Below are 22,091 nucleotides of genomic sequence, written 5' to 3'. Positions count from 1 at the left end.
TTCTTGGCCACACGTCCCTCAGATGACTTGTAGGCATCAGGTGCTGTTGGAATCAGCAACTTCCAGGAACCAGAAACTGAGACTTCCATAAAAGGAAGCCACTTCCGGGCATGGTATTTAAAGACATGTTAGACAACTTTTAGAAATGGCCACCACAGACCAAAGTCCCTGATTGCAAATAGATACTTTTAACATAAAACATGTCACTCATGGAGAGTACCTCCTTAGACATTTGAGAGGGTCAGCATCATGAATACAGAGCATTTATTTACAAAGAATGTTTTAAATCACTTTATTAGTTACTATGTCTGTCATAACCAGGAAAGAACAGCCAGCCATCCTGGGACGTCGGTACTGGGCCATCCACTACATCCACTGGATTCACTCAGTAGCGGCTGAGTAACTCAGATTTGTGCCTAGGTTAACAAATATACAGGTCAGGGACCTTCTGGGAATGACTGTGTGTCAGTTGCACAAATGCCAAGGATCTACAATAGACTTGGGGTCAAGCCAAGGGTTTTGAGGAGCGTAGGGTCACGACACCTATAGACATTTTGTTTCCCTTCTTTAAAAGGAAGAAAGGCTGGGCATGGTGGCCCACACCTGTGATCCCAACAGTTTGGGAGGCTGAGGCGGGTGGATGTATTGAGCCCAGGTGTTTGAGACCAGCCTGGGCAACATGGCAAACCCCATCTCTACAAAACATACAAAAATTAGCCGGACATGGCGGCGCATGCCTGTAGACTCAACTACTTGTGGGGCTGAGGCAAGAGGATCGCTTGAGCTTGGGAGGTAGAGGTAGAGGTTCGTGCCACTGCACTCCAGCCTGGGTGACAAAGGAAGACCCTATCTCAAAAAAAATGTTTTTAAAAAGGGAATAAATATCAGATATTTCAGATATCAAAAAAGGAAAGAAATATCAGATACCACCTTATCAGAATGCTCTAGAATTGCCTAATCTTTTTTTTCCCCCTCCTAATTTTGATTTGAATGACTTTTTTTTAGGTCTCAAAGCATTTCACAGCTAAGGTCTTTTTTTTTTTTCTTTTCTTTTAGTGCCTTATCTACTGGTAATTGTCTTCCTTTTTAAGGGCAGCAGGGGAGATTTTGAGTAAGGAAAGTGGTTGGGACATGAAAAGCCTCTTTGGTCAAAATCACATTCATTAGTTGAAGGTGGAATTGGAAAGCAGGATTCCTACTGCCTACTTAAATTTCTGTTTTATATCCTGCTGCCTCTTGGTTACTTGGCTCTAATTTTCCTCATACTCTCCCCTAGAAGGTCAGCCTGTCATAGATAAACGCCTGAAATTCCACCATTAGAGCTTCATCTGTTTTGCTTACTGCATGAATATGAATTAAATTGCAACTCCTAGAAGGAAAGTATCTTTAACTCAGGGATCAGACAACCTTTTCTGCGAAGGACCGGATAATATTTTAGGTTTTGCGGGCCATACAGTCTGTCGCAAGTATGCAACCTGCCTTTGTAGCACGAAAGCAGCCATAGACCATACAAGTGAATGAAACATTACTGATGATGGACACTGACATTGGAGTTTCATATGATTTCCATATGTCACAAAATGTTCTTCTACTGAGTTTTTTTTCAACCGTTTAAAAATGCAAAAACCATTCTTTGGTTCATGGGCTGTGGGCCGCGTTGGTACAAAGGCTGTGGCTTACTAACCCTTGCTCTAAGGTGTCCTTGGTCATTGGCTGTGCTTCGCGGGTAAAGGTTCTATTGAAAAGATTGGGTGAGAAAACTGAGTGAACAGGAAGGCACCAAGCACCCTAAGCAGGAGGTGGAAAGAGCAGACAGGTCACCACCATCTGCAATGTGGCCACTGCTGTCTTGAAGCTGTAACTTGAGCCCATCTATAAGGCAGCAGCTGCCCACTGGACCATCTGTGCAGCCACTGCATTTTGGGCACTCATTGGAACCATTCGGACCCACTGTCCAGCTGAGGATATGAGCCAGATGTTCCTACACATTGCAGCCCAGCTGCTCCAGTCTTCAGCTCCTTTCCCCCAACTCCCGCATCTGTCTGTTAGGATCTTTGCCTCATCATAAAGAGGCTGAAAGCTTATTGTTCCATGTTGCTGTTACATGTGAGGATTTTGTTTCTGTTTTAAAGTGTAAAAACCATTCGAGGACGAGGCTGTTGCTAGAGACTGCCACGTGGTAGACACTGGGCATAAGGTGCTATCATCTTAAAAGCACTTCCTCTTACTATCTCATTTGGTTCTCCTGGGCAGAGTAAATAAAAAGATGCAATTACCACCATTTTACATATGGAGAAACTAAGGCTCAGAAGCTAAACTGACTTTCCGGAGGCAGAGCAGGGTAACAGGGTTTACATCCAGGCCTGACTCCAAAGCCCTGATTTCCAAAGCTTGCAGTGCACTGGGATGACTCCAGCGGGTCATGTGTGCAGAGAACAGCTCCTGTAGAGCCCAGCATCCTCCCACCCTCCCACCTGGATGAAGAGCGGCCGAGCACTAATGGCCCGAAAAGGCTGGCCACTCCCTGCAGCCTCAGACTCCCCCTGGTCTCACTATGAGCCCTTCAACCTGGCAGTTCCTCCTTGGTCTTCTGCCACTTTGCCTGGGGTGGAAAAGGGCTTCCATCCACTGGCAGTGCCCACTGCCTGCCTCATTCTCACCTCACCCAGCAGCTTAGTCTCCAGGGAGGTCTGCCAGAGCCTCAAGGTCCTACTGCATGAGTAGCTCTCCCAGAGAAACTTCTGTTCTTAGGTATTTACTAGCTTATTGTCTGACATGCTGTCAGCACTCAGTATACATTCGCTGCCTGGATGAATGAATGAATTAATCTTCAGGTGCCCCAGAAATCCCACGGTAAGATTCCCTGAGCTTAGCTGAATGGCATAACCCACGGGGTTTTTTAGAATTTAGAATTGAGTCCAATTGGATGAGCCTATAGTAAGGACGCAAGGGAGCATCCACTGGGCCTTGCTCTTCACACACATTCACTTCATCCTCATGGCCATCTGCAGTCAGCACCCTCATCACCCTATTTTACAGAGCAAGGGACTGGAGCTCAGTGACATTGAGGAACTCATTCAAGGTCACCCAAGTGGCCAGTGATAGGGTGAGGGCTGGACCCTCTGAGGCCTGTTGTCTCCACACAGCTCTTACAGTTCTTAACGGCCCTTTATAGGCACTAACTCACGCAGGTAAAGGAGGCTCCAGAATTACCCCTAAAGGCAAATGGTCCAAGAGACGTGCTAAAAAGGAGGGAGCTCAGAAGCTCCCCCGTGCCAGCCCCAGCCAGTAGCACCAAGCACAGGCAGGCTATGCTGGAACTTTGCAGAGCTGCACAGAGCTTGCTCCCTTCTCCCTACAGCCTGCAAGCTAGAGGCTGGAATTCCAAGGCCAACATGGGCAGGTCCAGAAACCTGGTATCACAACAGGCCTTTCTGCAGAAGCAAGTGGCCTGAATGTGTATGGATATAACTTGGCCCACCCTGAAGGACACTGACTCTCGCATCCTGTGCTGTGCAGGAAATCCTTTCATTAACGTCACATCCCTTGGTGTGTCACTGCTTCTGTTTTTCAGGAATCCCTTATAAAAATGCATATTTAAAAAATAAAGAGGCTGGATGTGGTGGCTCATGCCTGTAATCCCAGCATTTTGGGAGGCTAAGGCAGGTGGATCACTTGAGGTGAGGAGTTCAAGACCAGCCTGGCCAACATGGTAAAACCCCATCTCTACTGAAAATATAAAAATTAGTCAGGCATCATGGCACAGTCCTGTAATCCCAGCTACTCAGGAGGCTGAGGTGAGAGAATCATTTGAACCCAGGAGGCAGAGGCTGCAGTGAGTTGAGCAACAGAGTAAGACTCCATCTCAAAAAAATAAAGGAAAGTGGATGCATGTGGGGAAGGAGTCCTGGGGCAGCAGGGGATGGAGAAGGTCCTGATATCTACTTGCAACTCTGCCCTACCAGGCACATGGCCTCTGTACCAGACCTTCCTCACATCCACCAGGATGTGGACTCAGCCTCCCGAGACCTGCCCTATAAAGGATGATGGCAGCATGCGGGGCCAGAGGAACAGGGTGGGCTGCACCCCACACAGCTCACAGCTTCCTTCTTGTAGGTCTCCCCAGTGCTTTCTCACTGGCCACAGCTTCCTCCTCCTTCCTTTCCGCAGCAGCCTCCCACTCCCCAGCTCCTGCTACCAGCTCCTCCACACTTACACACCCACGACCAGTGCTGAGCCCAGCAGACAAGAGCCTTCTGCTACGAAGACCCACCCTTCTTAGAAGGCACCAAGAGAATTAGAAATAACAAAGTCTTTTTTCTTGAGATTTGAGATCAAAAGCCAGCAAGTGGCTGCCCAGGGAATCCAGCTCAGCTCTCCCTGACATCAGAGCCTGAGGCTTCCAAGCCTGTGCCCTTGGCAGTGAGGCTGGTAGGTAGGATCACAAACCCTTGCTCTTCCCCATCCCTGCTCGCCATTCGCTAACACTTTCTAGTTTCTAGAGGCAGTTGCAAAGCCATGTTTAAGGAGTCCAGCACTGAGGGTGAATTTCAGGCATGTGGCAGGCTATGGGAAGAGATCATTGGTCTTCAGCCAAGAGCCTTGTCTCTACCTGTGAGGAAGGTTGACAAGGGCAGCGATGGCCTCACTGCCTTCAGCTCGCCTTCATTCAGGCTGTGGTCATTTCTGTAGACCAGTGGTACCCAGACCATCAGCATCAGCATCACCTAAGAACTTGTTTGAAATACAAATTTCTAACAGCAGAGCCAGAGACAGTTTGCCTGGTCTGTTAGGGACTCAGGCCTGGACTCACGCCACCATAATGTCCCATTACCTCCAAAACATGTCTCTGTCCATCAGGAATCTGGCCAATGACACCAGGTCTGCAAATGGACAGGATGGATTTGGTCATGATGGTCCTACAGGAGATGTTTATGTTCTACTTGATTTCCACACTCGTCATCCAAGAGGATTTGCTTATGTTCAGGTTGAGGAAGTTGGTGATGCTGAAGCTGCTTTACATAATCTGGACAGGAAATAGATTTGTGGCCGTGAAGTTGAAATACAGTTTGCTCAGGGGGATCAGAAGACACCAAATCAGATGAAAGCCAAGGAACAGAGGAATGCGTACAGTTCTTCACGCCGTGGTGGTTGTAACAGATACAGAAGGTCTAGAAGCCAAAGTTATGAGAGGAGTTCAAGTAGTCAGTGTTTTGATTACAATTATAGAAGATCTTACAGTCCTAGAAATCGACCACCTGGAAAACCATGGAGTAGCAGAAGCCATTCCAACAGTGGTGGATTCAAACACCAAAATCCATCTTTTTCAAGATCTACATCTAATTCAAGGCAGCCCAAGGAAGAAATGAAGGCTAGGTCTCCATCTCACACCAAAACTAGAGGCACTTCTAAAACAGATTCCAGGCTGAGTGCAGTGACTCACACCTTTAATCCCAGCAGTCTGGGAGGCTGAGGCGGGAAGATCACTCGAGCTCAGGAGTTTGAGACCAGCCTGGGCAATGTGGCAAAACACTATCTCTACAAAAAATATAAAAATTAGCCAGGCATGGTGGTGCACGCCTGTAGTCCCAGCTACTTGGGGGGCTGAGGTGGGAGTATTGCTTGAGACCAGGAGATCAAGGCTACAGTGAGCTGAGATCATACCATTGTACTCCAGCCTGGGTGACAAAGTTAGACACTGTCTCACAAAGGAAAAAAAAAATCAGGAATACAATGTTGTAATGACGCTTTAAAAACACTGTACCAGGCAATGGTTATCATTCTAATGATATGCTGTGGAGAAGCCACTTTTAAGAGTCCAGTTTGTTTAACGTTATTGGTAGCCACCAATTTGTGGTGTCTCTATATATTTTTGTAAAGATTCTTTTTTTCCTGTTTGAAGTTTGTGGTTAAAAGATGTTGGTTGACCATAATTTGCAACATTGTCTTTTTTTTTTAAGACAGGGTCTTGCTCTGTCACCCAGGCTGGAGTGCAGTGATGCAATCACAGGGCATTGCAACCTCTAATTTTTGGGCTCAAGTGATCCTCCCACCACAACCTCTCAAGTAGCTTGACTACAGGTGCACACCACCGTTCTTGGCTCATTTTAAAATTTTTTGTAGAGATGGGGTCTCACCATGTTGCCCACACTGGTCTCAAAATCCTGGGCTCAGGCAAATCTCCCGTTTTGGTTTTCCAAAGTGTTGGGATTATAGGTGGGATCCACCATGCCCGGCCTAACATTGTCTTATTAAAAATAAACTTTCATATTCTTATTTGATAGAACTGTGAACTTAGAAATGTAGCTTGCTAATAAGATGGAATGATACAAAAGTGAAATTGTAGCCACAGCAGAACACTACTGCTCAGACACATTTAGGTTCAGGGTGGGCCTGTATGTCTTGACAAGGTGTCTAGGCCTGTGATAATTGTTTATCAGGCAATGGGGAATAGTTCTTTTGGTAACCCCACTGTTTTAGGAAATGAAGCCAACTGAATTATGCAATATTTTCAGGGAGATTGAGTTTTGACTGAAACGTGGAGTCTTCACTGCTTCTTTTGGTTTCTGTGAAGATTCAGACATAGAAAACATGAGAAAATGTTACCTTAAAATTTGAGCAGGTCAGTGATGGCAGAAATAATTTTAAGAGGAAAAGAATGTTCTTATGCAGTTATTCTAAAATTTAAGGAGCACTATTGACCATTGCTTTGTTTTCATACTGCTGTTAGAAGCAAGTATATTGTTTCAAAGTAGGTTTTGCATGCATATGTATAAGTATTGAATTTTAGGCCGGGCACAGTGGCTCACAGCTGTAATTCCAGCACTTTGGGAGGCCAAGGTGGGTAGATACCTAAGGTCAGGGGTTCAAGACCAGCCTGGCCAACATGGTGAAACCATGTCTGTACTAAAAATACAAAAATTAGCAGGCATAGGTAGCACATGCCTATAATCCCAGCTACTTGGGAGGTTGAGGCAGGAGAATCACTTGAACTCAGAAGGCAGAGGTTACAGTGAGCTGAGATCACACCACTGCACTCCACCCTGGGTGACAGAGTGATACTTCCTCTTAAAAAAAAGTAAAAAGGCCGGGCGCAGTGGCTCACGCTTGTAATCCCAGCACTTTGGGAGGCCGAGGCGGGTGGATCACGAGGGCAAGAGATCGAGACCATCCTGGTCAACATGGTGAAACCCCATCTCTACTAAAACTACAAAAAATTAGCTGGGCATGGTGGCGCGTGCCTGTAATCCCAGCTACTCGGGAGGCTGGGGCAGGAGAATTGCCTGAACCCAGGAGGTGGAGGTTGCGGTGAGCCGAGATCGTGCCATTGCACTCCAGCCTGGGTAACAAGAGCGAAACTCTGTCTCCAAAAAAAAAAAAAAAAAAAAAAAGTAAAAAATAAAATGTACTAAATTTTGATACTTGCAGTATGTGGCGTGTGCGTTTGTATAAAAATTGGCCTACTTTTTTATGAGGGAAGCTTACTCTTCACACCTCAGTTTATTTAATGTGAGGCAAGATGAAAGACAGCACTTTCATTCTAGGTGATTCTGTGGTGCCATGAAATTCAAAGTAATTTTGGAAAAATTAGTCAAATTTCAGCAATAGTCACATCTCTGAGTTTTTGATTATTAATGTAGTGCCTACTAAAAATGGAGTAATACCCCCATTGATTATACCCTTCATTCAAATGTATCGTTTATAATATCTAGTATTTCTCTGAACGATTGTTTTGGGGGCAAGAGCAACCTGACATGTCCAATCTTGTTTCAGAATAGAAAGCTAGCATCTTTTAAAATCTCAGATGCTTGCTTACGTATTTAAGTAAGAATTATCTTAGGAAAACAATTCCTTTTAAAGGATTACTTTCTTCAATTTTGGTTTTAGTAATCTGGACTTTGCCTGTAAAGAACAAAAATGTGGCTTTTAAATATTATTTGTGGAATGTGTTTATAAAGGATTGGTTCTAGAACATTTATATATTTGATAGTGTTTCTAACTTTCGTTTCTTTACTGTTTGCAGTTAATGTTCAAGCTCTACTATGCAGTCATTTATATTCACGTTTCTATAATTTTTTAAGATTTTCCTGGACATATGGTTTAAACGACAAAAAGTCTATTTAAAACCATAGCAGTAGTTTCAAGTTACAGCAAAGAGAAAAATTGTGGGGTTAAACTTTGTATTTTCTTTCTTATAGAAGCTTCTAAAAAGTACTTTTTTGTGTTTTTTTAGGAAATATTGTGTACAGCCTTTAAAACATCAATGTTTGGATCAAAGCTTATTTTCTGCTTGCTGTAAAATAAGCAAACATGCTATAATAAGAACAAAATGAAGGAAATAATTGTTAACTAGAAAGAAAAAATAAAGCCGGGCTTGGTGGCTTACACCTGTAATCCCAGCAATTTGGGAGGCTGAGACGAGTAGATCACCTGAGGTCAGGAGTTCAAGACCAGCCTGACTAACATGGCAAAACCCTGTCTCTACTAAAAATACAAAAATTAGCCAGTGTGGTGGCACAGGCCTGTAATCCCAGCTACTTGGGAGGCTGAGGCAGGAGAATTGTTTGAACTCACGAGGTGGAGGTTGCAGTGAGCCAAAATTGTGCCATTGCACTCAGCCTGGGCAACAAAAGTGAAACTCCGTCTCAAAAAAAGAAAGGAAAAAAAGAAAGAAAGAGAGAGAAAGAAGGAAGGAAGGAAGGAAGGAAGGAAGGAAGGAAGGAAGGAAGGAAGGAAGGGAGGAAGGGAAAAGAAAGGAAGGAAGAAAGGAAGGAAGGAAGGAAGGAAGGGAAAAGAAAGGAAGGAAGAAAGAAAGGAAGAAAGAGAGAGAGAAAGAAAGAAAGAAAGAAAGAAAGAGAGAGAGAGAGAAAGAAAGAAAGAAAGAAAGAAAGAAAGAGAGAGAGAGAAAAGAAAAAAAAGAAAAGAAAAGAAAAGAAAAGAAAGAAGAAAAGAAAGAAAAGAAAGAAAGAAAGGCAAATTATCTGTTCCATTCCAGGCCCAGTGGATCAGAAACTCTGGAGGTGGGCCTGAGATCTGCTGGGCTGAATGAGGGGTCACTGAGTTTTTGTATTGCCTGCCCTGACCACGGGATACGAAGTTGTTCATGTGCCCAGACATTCTGATTATTTAATGTTCTAAATTACTTCTGTATACTATTATCATGCTATTATTTTAAAACATCCAAAAAAGAAGAGTAAAAAGGATGAGATAAAGGTAAAATTAATATTTCAAATGTCTTATTACCCTTTCTTGGCACAATACGCACGTCAGGCAACATTCAACCAGAATGGTTATGGATGTAAAGCCATTCAAATAGTCTTCTGAATGATTGCAATGTCCGCCAACTCTGCAAGGTCTAAGGAAAGTGCTGTTGTTTTCATTTCATAACGTGGCTGGGGGCAGGAGGAGGGAGGGTCAGCTCTGCCATGTGGGGGCTGCCTGATGTCATTTCCATATTAGCGTTATCTTCAGTCCAAGATTTCTTTTCAACATTGTTTTAAAGCCACTTATCCTTTTCTTGGGAGCCTCAGTTGACTTAAAAATAGATAATAGAATATCTAAATACCTTTTGGTGGGCACTATGTAAGTTGGCAATTTGCTGAAACCCCCGCTTTTCCCTCCCACAAAACACTCCTCCCACACAGCCGTCTAAGGCACGTGAGTCCCTCAACAGTCAAAATTACTAACATTGCGGAGCTTTTTCTTTCATGTTGGAAGCAAAACATTAGTCTCAGTAGATACACTATGATTTTTCTCTCCTTGAGCCCTCCTGGGATGTGTGTACCCTACTTTGGAGATCCCTGCTCCATACTGAACACATCACCCTCCACTTCCCTTGAAAGCCCCATGGAGTCCCTCAAGAGGTTTCATCAATCCACAGGCTCTGCCTACAGCTTCACAGTTTGCATAAGAAAGGCTCAGTCCAGGGGGCTCTCAGGAGACCGGATGTCCCTCTTTCCTCCATGACCAGTCCACCCTGAGTTTCTGTTACCACTCAAGAGGTTCAGACACAGGAGTGTGGAGTCTTGCCTGCAGCCAGCATGGCAGGGGCAGCTGCTAGACAGCCTCAGGCAGTCCGCACTGGGCCCTGACCCCACATGCCCGGCCCTGCCCAGCGGCCACCATGGGCACTGGGCCAAGGGGCTTTCCCTGTGGGCAGCCCCAGCTGGCGGGCGAAGGCTGGGGAAATACGAGGGAGGGGTGGCTGCGACACTAGCTTCTTGTGGCATTTCTGAAATCTAATTTCCTGCCATAATTCTGAAGCAGGTGTTTCTGTTTTTTAGAGTGTCTTCAGTTGCTATTCTGGTCGTGTGAGTCGCTAGTTTTTTCCAAAGACTGAACTGCTATTTTTTCCTCTGGTGGAGGCACAGTGAGCAGCTGGTCCCCTAGCCAGGATCAGTTGGGTAGAAGACCCCCACCTCGGCCAGCCCCGGCCTGAGGGAATGGGGACCCTTCACAAACGAGCTGGAGAGCCACAGGGTAGCAGGGAGCACCGTCTGCTGAGCGGCCACCCAGCACTTTGTGTTTCGGTTCTCATTGAACATGTAGTGTGCACCTGCCCTGCCCAGAAGAAGCAAAACAAAAACAAGCCAGGCCCTCAGCGCCTGCTTGGGGGAACCTCAGCCCCACAGGGAATTGAGAGTGGCTGGAGACAAACCCTGGGCTAGGGAGAGGCAGGTAAAGAGCTTCTTAAGTGAAATACTAGGATCTCAAATCCAGGAATTTTTGATCTGGAGTCTCCAAACGCCCTGAGACTCACCAGATACATTCAGGAGGTCCATGACCCCTCTAGGAGACTTTTAGTTTTCATCTGAATGAAAGCCTTAAAAAATAATGTAAACACATCTGACATCAGATGAAAGATCATCACACAGCCAGGTACTCCAGAGATTTCAGAGCCAAATAGTAGTAATTTAATAGAACAGAGCAGAGGATTTCATTTGTAAATGTCACGATGGTGTTCTGTATGAGTGAAATGTTACAATTTTTCCAATAGAGGCAAGATTTGGAAGAGCACCATCATCACACCACACAGTCGGGGTATCACGGAGCGCGGTACTCACGGTGTTTGGGTTCAGAAAAACAACATAGCAAGTCACATGAATGTGCTAATGAGTTTGGGTGGTTTTTCAGGGACTTTTGATGTTTTCTTTGTACGCTGATTTTGGTTTTAGAATTACGTAAGACTCATTAAAGTATACAGAGTTTAAATAATTTTTGTTTGTACTTATTTAAGTGATATGATAAGCAAAATAACTGAAGTCATCCCTGGAGGATCATTCGACTTCTGGTTTCCTTTGTGTAACATAGGTTTGTACATGACTCAGATGTAAAAACCATTACTGTCATATATGAATCAGATAGCTAGAATTATCTACAACAAAGGCTCATGCTGGAAGAATTAAGGTGAGGTCTTTTAGGGCTTAGGACTAGCAAAGAGAGGGGGCCCCAGGGAAGTCTGTTGTCTCTTGCATGTTTACTGGGAGCTGAGGTTAAGCAGATGCGGAAGAGGTTAAAAAAAGAGGCGAGGCTAACATCTAGGGAATATGCCACCAGAGGGCATGTTCACTACCAGCAACACACACACCCACACAGGTGCACACAGCCCCGGAGGCAACAGGAGCCAAGTGAGGTCATCGCCCTGGGAATGACGGAGTAGCTCCTCACCTGTTCCACTGCCTTGGGGGCAGGGGAGTGTGTGACCCTTCCGGCGCTCACTGGTTTCCCCTCGCCAGTGGATCGAGGGTCTCAGGGATTAGGCCTGGGCTGTCACGGTCAGGAGGGCAAGGGCCACAGCTTTGTTCGGGTTGTTGCTTAGACGTCCCAGAAACCAGTGTCCACAGGAGCAAAACAAGAAGCACAGCTGTGCGAGAGGTTTGCAGCCAGAAGCAGCCAAATTCATGCTAGCCAATAAAGAAACCTGTAATGCCGCAAGGCTCTAGTTCTACCACCCGCAGTGTGGGGACCCGACGGAGGAGCCAGTCCCATCAGCTGTCCTCCGGGTCCCTCCAGCACTTGAGCCAGGAAGTCGGGTGTTCGGACCTCCCAGGACAGAAACTCCACAAATCTGGGTTTTCTGCCCTCTGAGACTGGACCTGCTCGAATTTTCTCATTTGGAAGGAGGTGATTGGTAAAGAAAGACAAACTAAGGCTGGAAACAGACCCAGACACACTTAGAAACAAATGGAGCAAATGAAGCACTGGAGAGAGTCACTTTCCGAAAGCCAGATGCCTCAGGACCACGTGGGTGGGGTGTTTCCAGGGAGGACAGAAACTTTCACCATCACCTTCCTGTCAACTGAGAGTGTCTGACCCCACCCAAGTATATTTGTGTACTAGGACTGCCAGAACACATTACCATACACTGGGCAGCGTGAACAACAGACATTCATTTTCTCACAGTTCTAGAGGCTGGAAGTCCAAGATCGAGGTGCTGCAGGGTTGGTTTCTCCTGCAGCTCCTCTCCTCAGCTCACAGATGGCTGCCTTCTGCAGAGCCTTCAGAAGGGCTTTGCTCTGTGCCCGTGCATATGTAGCATCTCCTCCTCCTCTTATAAGGACATCGTGCCACCATAGGAGAGGAGCCAGACCTTTATGACCTCACTTAACCTTAATTATATCTTTAGCCGGCTATGGTGGCTCACGTCTGTGATCCCAGTACTTTGGGAAGCTGAGGTGGTGGATCACCTGAGGTCAGGAGTTCAAGACCAACATGGTGAAACCCTGTCTCTACTAGAAATACAAAATAAAAATTAAAAATTAGCCAGGTGTGATGGCAGGTGCCTCCTGTATCTGGGAGGCTGAGGTTGCAGTGAGCCAAGATCATGCCACTGCACTCCAGCCTGGGTGACAAGAGTGAAACTCATCCCTGCCCGCCCCCCACAAAAAAACAAATTGCCTCTTTAAAGTTCTGATTTCCAGGCCAAGTGCAGTGGCTCACACCTGTAATCCCAGCACTTTGGGAGGCAGAGATCAGCGGATCACCTGAAATCAGGAGTTTGGGACCGGCCTGGCCAACATGGCTAAACCCCATCTCTACCAAAAATACAATTAGCTGGGCATGGTGGTGCGTGCCTGTAATCACAACTACTGGGAAGGCTGAGGCAGGAGAATCACCTGAACCCGGGAAGCAGAGGTTGCAGTGAGCTGAGATTACGCCACTGCACTCTAGCCTGGGTGACAGAGTGAGACTCTGTCTCAATAAATAAATAAAATAGCTGGGTGCGGTAGCTCACACCTGTAATCCCAGCACTTTTGGAGGCCAAAGCAGGCAGATCACAAGGTCAACAAGAATTCAAGACCAGACTGGCCAACATGGTGAAACCCCATCTCCACTAAAAATACAAAAATTAGCCAGGCACAGTGACAGTCACATATAACCCCAGCTACTCAGGAGGCTGAGGCAGAAGAATTGCTTGAACCCAGAAGGTGGAGGTTGCAGTGAGCCGAGGTCGCACCACTGCACTCCCAGCCTGGTTGAAAGAGCAAGACTCCATCTTAGGGGGGAAAAAAACTAACTAAATAAATAAAGGTCTGATTTCCAAATATAGTCACATGCTGAGGTATTGGGACTTCGGATCTCAGTATAGGAATTTGGGGGAGACACAATTCAGTCCATAACGCTGATAAAATGGCATTGTGTGAGGTGTGGAGGTCCTAGGCTGGAGCTCCATCCTTACTGAGCCCCCACCTGCAGTGGCAGCTTCATTCACCTTCATGAGAAGATTAGCAGTGGCTCCAGGAGTGGCCCATCTCTCACCCTTCCTCAGCCCCTGGCGAGGATGTGGTAACGCCGACCTTTGGCCCAGTCTCCTGTCTTTGGATTACAGGGCATTGAACCCACACCAAGCGCTCACTGTATCTATCCCAGTGAAGGTGGAACTGAAACTATTTTCTAGGTAGACCTCCATGGCACTGGGCCCTGGGCATAGATCCAAAATCTCAGCACAGCACAGGCTGCCTCAGGTGCCCTTTTGGATGATGTTTACTGAGACAGCTAAGCAATATGGGCAGCTCCCAGGCCTGGCTAGCACACACCTCTGACTCCAGATGCAACCTCACATGCTGGGCCATGAGTCACCTCTCCCAGACACTGCGGATTCTCAGGAGCTATGGGACTTCGACTGCTTTGCTGGCAGCTATACCCTATGCCGCTCAATGGTCTTCATCAAGCATAGTTGGTATATGGAGCTGCTACTTCCCCTAATGTTAGAATAGGTAAACCAGAACAATTGTCCCACAAAGAACAACTAGAAAAACTGGACTAAATATGAAAATTATTGAAGGCATCAAAGAGCTCAGATGAGAGTACTGAGCCAAGCTCTCTGGAGAGCAGAAACTCAAGCAGATAAGGCAGGTTCCTGGGACCTGGATGCATTTACTGATTGTACAGACAGTTGATTAAGCCTGAGCATGGCTTTTGCAAGCTTCACAGGCTGCTGGGCAGGCTGTGCAACAATAGTAATAGCACATAAATCAGAAGTGGAGTGAATGGAATTAATGGCTTTCTTTTTTTCTTCTTCTTCTTTTTCTTTTTTGCCCACCTGCAACTGTCTTGATCGAGTTACAGGAATCAATGTCTTTCTAAGGCACTCATGTTGTCTAAGAAGAAGTAAACGTACTAATTCCTCTTAGAATTTGATAACTCAAGTATGTTGCAATATCTGTTTGACCACTAAAGATCTTATTTTTAAAAATATGTAACTATTAAGAGATGAGAATATTGAATAATTTTTTAAAAGGCAAGAAAGAAAAGGGAGCATAGACTAATTGCGGCAAAAAGAGTAAATAATAACATTTGCACTCAAGTGAATCATAATCATATTAAATATAATAACGTATTTTTTCTAAAACTTTGAGGAAAACAAACAATACGAAAGGAATCTGAAGGGCACATCACAACTGGAGAAACTGACCCCCAATAACCAATACCAAGAAAAATTAGAAATTCTAGTAAAATATTAGACTTTAGAAAAAAAAGAGATAAATCTTTTGGATATCCAGGCAAAAAGACCAAGTAACTTAGAAGGAAAAGAAAATGTGCTTGTTAAAAAACATTTTGATAGCAACGTTTTATGTCAGAAGAAAATGAGTAAGATATTGTAGACACTCAAGGAAAGAAGATAAAGGACAAGATTTTTTTTTTTAATCTAGCCAAATTCACTTTTATTTGTTTGTTTGAGACGCAGTCTTGCTCTGTCACCCAGGCCGGAGTGCAGTGGCACAATCTTGGCTCCTGCAACCTCTGCTCACTGCAACCGCCACCTCCCCAGTTCAAGCGATTCTCCTGCCTCAGTCTCCTGAGTAGCTGGGATTACAGGCACCTGACACAATGCTCAGCTAATGTTTTGTATTTTTAGCAAAGATAGAGTTTCACCATGTTAGCCAATCTGGTCTTGAACTACTGACCTCAAGTAATCCGCCTGCCTCGGCCTCCCAAAGTGTTGGGATTACAGATGTGAGCCATAGTGCCCAGCCCAAAATTAACTTTTAATATGAATATTACAGAAGAATTACATGCAAAACATTCAAAAACTGAGGAGATATTAATCTATAGCCTTTTCTTAGGAAACTGCTAAAGAATGTCATTTTGACAACGTACGTGTGTGTGTGTGTGTGTGTGTGTGTGTGTGTAAAAAACTGAGACTGCATGAGGGCTATAAAAAAGTACACATATGATATTAACTGTATGCTCCCTAGAAGAGGAAGAGCAAGAGAAGCGTGAAGTAGAATGGGTTGACAATACTCACAAAATAACCTTTCCAACTGTTTTCGGTAACCAAATTTGGATAGTAGCGTATCGTTTTCCACTAAAAGAAACCACTGCTTCAGCCAGGCATGGTGGCTAACACCTGTAATCCCAAAACTCTGGGAGGCTGAGGCAGGCAGATCACGAGGTCAGGAATTTGAGACCAGCCTGACCAACATGATGAAACCCCATCTCTACTAAAAATACAAAAATTAGCCAGGCATGGTGGTATGCGCCTGTAATCCCAGCTACTCAGGAGGCTGAAGCAGGAGAATTGCTTGAACCCGGGAGGTGAAGGTTGCAGTGAGTGGAGGTTGCAGTGAGCTGAGATTGTGTCACTGACCTGCCACCTGGGCAACAGAGCAAGACTCTGTCTCAGAAAAGAAAAGAAAACACTGCTTCCGGGAAAAATGTCTGGGACAAGAACTGTACAAGACAAGCCTGGAGTATCTTGTTATACCAGATGAAAAAGAAGCTTTCAGAAACACAGGAGCCAACTAGTACTTCAACTGCCCAAATACGGGACAATTTGAACATCCAGGGTAATTATTGCAGCAGATGAAACACATCAAATATGTTTGAATCCATTGGTTCATTCTAACACAAAAAATAAAATACAAATTGGTCACCCTTGGAGGATGCTGAGAAATCAGTTGTAACTCTTTATTTGGAAAACTGGTTGGGAAAAAGAAATCATTAGCATTTATCTGGCTTTTTCTATTGAATTCTATACTTGGGAATTAAATAGTAGATGAGATAAATTTTCTTTTTCTAGAAGTATTCCAGCAAATGAATGAAGAAGGAATGATAGAACTATAATATCACTATTTTGCAACCTTGAATTAATTAATGTACCTAAACATTAAACACCGATACCTTCTAAATCTCAAAAAGAGGGAATTCCAGACATTTTATGCCTTCTGATATAAAAAAACAAAAAAACAAGCCAGTATTCATGAAGACTCTTGTCAAAAAACAACAACAAAACCAACTTGATTCTGATTAGTCCTCTAGCGTCAACTACCAATCTACAAGAAATACAGAGGATAAAGGAGTACATTAAATTGTGCCATGGAAATGTAATCAGCAAAATCCAGAATATGGCCGGGTGCGGTGGCTCAGACCTGTAATCCCAGCACCCTTGGAGGCTGAGGCGAGCAGACTGCTTCAGTCCGGGACTTCAAGACCAGCCTGGGTAACATGGTTAAACTCTGTCTCCAAAATACAAAAATTAGCTGGGCATGGTGGTGCGCCTGTAGTCCCAGCTACTTAGGAGGCTGAGGAGGATCACCTGAGCCCAAAAGGTTGAAGCAGCAGTGAGCCAAGATCCAGCCTGGGCGACACAGCCTGTCTCAAAAGAAAAACCAAAAAAGAAGAAGAAAAAAAAATCCAGAATAAGAGAAACTCTACCTGGTTTTTAAAAACAAATTATGAGAGAGACAGAGGAAGAGGAAAACTACAAATTAAGAGACATATAAAGACAGTTCTGAAAAGTTAAACTCTAGTGTTTAGGTATTTACACTTGGATGACAAAATCATGAAGACAAGAAGGTAATTACCATAAAAGTCAGAAGAGTAGATATTTGAGTGGGGTAAGAGGCTGGCTATGATTAGCAGAGGGCACTTGCTTGCAAGCTTCGATCTTCTTATATGGGTGGTGGTTGCAAAATATTCACCTTATAAAAATTCATTAAGCAGTCTGTTGTTTTATGTGATTTTCTGAAGGTGTATTATATTTAAAAATAAAAAGTTTTAGGGCTGGTCACGGTGGCTCACGCCTGTAATCCCAGCACTTTGGGAGGCTGAGGTGGGTGGATCACAAAGTCAGGAGTTCAAGACCAGATTGGCCAACATGGTGAAACCCCATGTCTACTAAAAAAAAAAATACAAAAATGAGCTAGGCATGGTGGCTTATGCCTGTTATCCCAGCTACCTGGGAGGCTGAGGTAGGAGAATTGCTTGAACCAGGACCCGGGAGGCAGAGGTTGCAATGAGCCAAGATTGCGTCACTGCACTGCAGCCTGGGCTACAGAGCGAGACTCCATCTCAAAAAAATTTTAAAAATTTTTTTAAAAAGTTTTTAAAAGTCAAAATTGTAAACAACATGATTCACAAATTTGACCTAACTGATATATATATGTATATATATGTGTATATATATATATAGAACACTGAACCCAACAACTATAGAACACATGTTAGTTTTAAGGACACAGACAATTTACAAATATATATCATGTTTTGGGCCATTAATTTGCAACAAATGCAAAAAAAATGAAGTCACAGAATATATAATTTGACCACTGTAGAAATGAAATTTTAATCAATTTAAAAATCCTATAAAATCTCCATGTGTTTGGAAATTCATAAATAAACTTCTAAATAATACTTACATCAAAGACAGTATCAAAAAGTAACTTAGAACCAAATATTTCTGAACCAAATAATAATATGTAATATAAATCTCTAAACCTGTGGTATGCATCCAAAACTATGCCTAGAGAGACATATATACCTTAAATTGCACAACTGAAAAGGAGAAATACTAAAAGTGGATGATCTAAGCATTATTATAAAAAAACTTTTTTCAAAGAAGACAAATTAGTCTCCCAAAAAAGTAGAAGGAAAAAAATAGTAATGATAAGAACAAAACTAATAAAACAGAAAACAAATATAATAGAGAATTCAACAATGCTGAAAATTGGTTCTTTGTTAAATAAATCAATCAATGGCTGGATGCAGTGGCTCATCCCTATATACCCAGCCCTTTGCAAGGCCGAGGCACATGGATCACCTGAGGTTGGGAGTTCAAGACCAGCCTGGCTAACATGGTGAAAACCCAAATCTACTACAAATACAAAATTAGCTGGGAGTGGTGGCACACACCTGTGATCCCAGCTACTCAGGAGGCTGAGGTAGGAGAATCTCTTTAACCTGGGAGGCGGAGTTTGCAGTGAGCTGGGATCATGCCTCTGCACTCCAGCCTGGTGACAAAATGAGACTCTGTCTCAAAAAAAAAAAAAAACAAAAAAGAAAGAAAGGAATCCATCAATAAGCTGCTGACTTAGAGTGAAATTCAAAGCAGTGTGAGGAATGAAATAGAAGCCATCACTACAGATCCCACACACATTCAAAAGATAATAAGCAGCTGGGCACAGTGGCTCACACCTGTAATCCCAGCACCTTGGGAGGCCGAGGCAGATGGATCATGACCTCAAGAGATTGAAACCATCCTGGCCAACATGGTGAAACCCAGCTCTACTAAAAATGCAAAAATTAGCTGGATGTGGTGGTACACGCCTATAATCCCAGCTACTCAGGAGGCTGAGGCACAAGAATCACTTGAACCGTGGAGGAAGAGGTTAAAGTGAGCCAAGATCCTGCCACTGTACTCCAGCCTGGGCAAGAAAGAGACTCTGTCTCACAGAAAAAAGAAAAGGAAAAAGATGATAAGGGGGTATTAAGACAACTTTGGAAAACTGACAATGAACAAATTCGTAACAAAAATATCACTTAACCAAAACTGACACAAGAATAGAAAATCTAAATAGTCCATATCTATCAAGGAGATTACATTTTTACTAAATCCTTCCCTGCAAAGAACACTTCCAGACAGCTTAAGTGGTAAGATTTTACTTTTAGGAAAATCCTTACACTAATCTTATACAACTTTTCCAGAGAATAGAAAACCAGGAATAATCACAAACTTATTTTTATTTTTATTTATTTACTTTTTGAGATGGAGTCTCACTCTGTCTCCCAGGCTGGAATGCAGTGGCGTGGTCTCCGCTCACTGTAACCTCTGCCTCCTGAGTTCAAGCAATTCTTATGCCTCAGCCTCCTGAGTAGCTGGGATTACCAGCGGGCACCACCATGCCCAGCAAATTTTTGTATTTTTAGTAGAGATGGGGTTTTGCTATGTTGGCCAGCCTGTTCTCGAACTCCTGACCTCAGGTGATCCACCCACCTCAGCCTCCCAAAGTGCTGAAATTACAGGCATGAGCCACTACACCAAACCTACTTTTTAAAACATAGCCTTGATACCAAACATGACAGCAAAATCACAAAAAGGGAAAATGTAAGTCCAGTGTCATTAATATCAATTTTTGAAATCCTTTTAAAAATTAGCAAGCCAAATCCAATTATATATAATATAAAAAGGATAATATATCATGGCTAAATGAAGTGTATTTCTAGACTGCAAAAGTGACAGCTTTTGAAAATCAATCATTATAACTTACTACACTTTCATAATGAAAGTGAAAAATCATATCTCAATAAATGCAGACAAGGCCAGTACAGCAGGGTTTTGAAATACAAGGTCAGTATAAAAATCAGTTGCATCTCTAGGGTCCAGCAGTAGTTTGGAAATGAAATTTTAAAACAGAACCAAAAAAAAAAAACTCTAACAAAAGATGTTCAAAATGCCTATGTTTAAAACTATAAAACATTACTGAAAAAAAGATCTAACTAAATAATTATATCTGCTCAGAAACTGGAAGACTAAATGTTGTAAACATGTAAATTCTTCCAAAACCAATCTACAGATTCAATGCAAGCCAAATCAAAGTTCGCTTTTTGTGGAAACAAACAAGGTGTTTTGTTTTTTTTTTTTAAGAAAAAAGTTCCACTCTTATCGCCCAGGTGTAGTATAATGGCTCGATCTCAGCTCACTGCAACCTTCGCCTCCCGTGTTCAAGTGGTTCTCCTGCCTCAGCCTCTCTAGTAGCTGGAATTATAGGCACCTGCCACCACGCCTGGGTAATTTTTGTATTTTTAGTAGAGAGGGGGTTTCACCATATTGGCCAGGCTGGTCTCAAACTCCTGACCTGAGGTGTCCACCCACCTTGGCCTCCCAAAGGGCTGGGATTACAGATGTGAGCCACAGCGCCTACCCAGATAAGGTGATTTTAAAATTCACAAGGAAATGCAAAAGGTCAAGAGTAGCTAACATCATCTTGAAGAAGATCTCCTCTGTCAGGAAGCAAGATTCATTAGAAAGCTAAAATAAGATATTATACTGTTATACTGTATAACAAACATAGACTGACCAATTGATATGGTTTGGTTCTGTGTTCCCACCCCAATCTCTTGTCTAACTGTAATTCTCAGTATTGGGGGAGGGACCTGGTGGGAAGTGATTTCCCCCTTGCTGTTCTTGTGATAGTGAGTGAGTTCTCACAAGATCTGGTTGTTGAAAAGTGTGTGGCATACCCCCTTTTGCTCTCTCTCCTGCTCTACTATGGTAAGATGTGTTGGCTTCCTCTTCACCTTCTGCCATGAGTTTTTAAGTTTTCTGAGGCCTCCCCAACCATGCTTCCTGTACAGCCTGTGGAACTGTGAGTCAAACTTCATTTCTTTATAAACTGCCCAGACTCAAGTAGTTCTTTATAGCAATGTGAGAACGGACTCATACACCAATGGATAGGCACAGATCTACGGAAAAGGCCGTACTGCAGGGCAGTGGGGAAAGGATGCTCATTTCTCTTCAATGCTCCATGGATATCCACATGAAGAAGAAAAAGAAATGTCACCCTACCACACAACATACACAAAAATCAATCTAGATGGCAGATCTAAAGATGAAAGGCAAAACAAGATTGCCTACAGAAAATAATATAGGAAATATCTTTATCCTGTCATGGTAGGGGAACTTAAAACACGAAAAGTACTAAACATAAAGGAAATGGTTGCTAAGTTTGAGTGCATTACATTTAGGAACTCCTGTTCATCAAAAGACACCATGAAAAAAATGAAAAGGCAAGCTGTGGAACTGACAATAATCATTCCTGCACAAATTAAAGGGCCCATCTCTAGGATATAGGAAGCATTACCAAACACTGATACAAAAACCCAATAGAGAGAAGATCCAAGATGGCCGATTAGGATTAGCTCAGGATTGCAGCTCCCAGCGAAAGTGTGGAGGGTGAGTGGACACCACATTTCCAGATGGATTTTTATTGCCCACAGACCAGGAGACTCCCAGGCAGAGGAGCCCCATGGGTCACCAGTGCAGCTGTTTTGGCCGGCAGGGCTGTTTTGGCTGGCGTGGCTGTTTTTGCTTGTGCGGCTGCTTTGCCATGCCCCGGCGTGGCAGTTTTCCATACAAAATACACGGGCCGGGCACCGTTTTAGCTGGCGATTGGAGCTCCTGGGAGACAGAGTCGCCCATCCATCTGATTAAAAAGGGGACTGAAACAGGAAGCCAGGCCAGGAGATTCCCGGGCAAAAAAGCACCATGAATCTCAGTGCGGCTGTTTCAGCCAATGCAGTGGGTCGCCACACAGGAAATCACACAGATCCCGGTGTCTTTTCAGCAGGTGACTGGAACACCTGGGAGAGAG

The 22,091-nt window shown here is 43.8% G+C and overlaps 1 pseudogene; it reads left to right on the top strand.

Annotated features, from left to right (window-relative positions):
• Positions 1-3,838: 3,838 nt before the first annotated feature.
• LOC116537362 lies at positions 3,839-5,494 on the top strand (annotated as a pseudogene).
• Positions 5,495-22,091: the final 16,597 nt, after the last annotated feature.

Source organism: Sapajus apella, unplaced genomic scaffold (genome assembly GCF_009761245.1).
Source record: "Sapajus apella isolate SASKATOON/1434 unplaced genomic scaffold, GSC_monkey_1.0 scaffold109, whole genome shotgun sequence".
Classification (NCBI taxonomy): Eukaryota; Metazoa; Chordata; class Mammalia; order Primates; family Cebidae; genus Sapajus; species Sapajus apella.
Note: the sequence above shows the minus strand (reverse complement) of the source record. Positions and strands in the feature narration are given on the sequence as shown.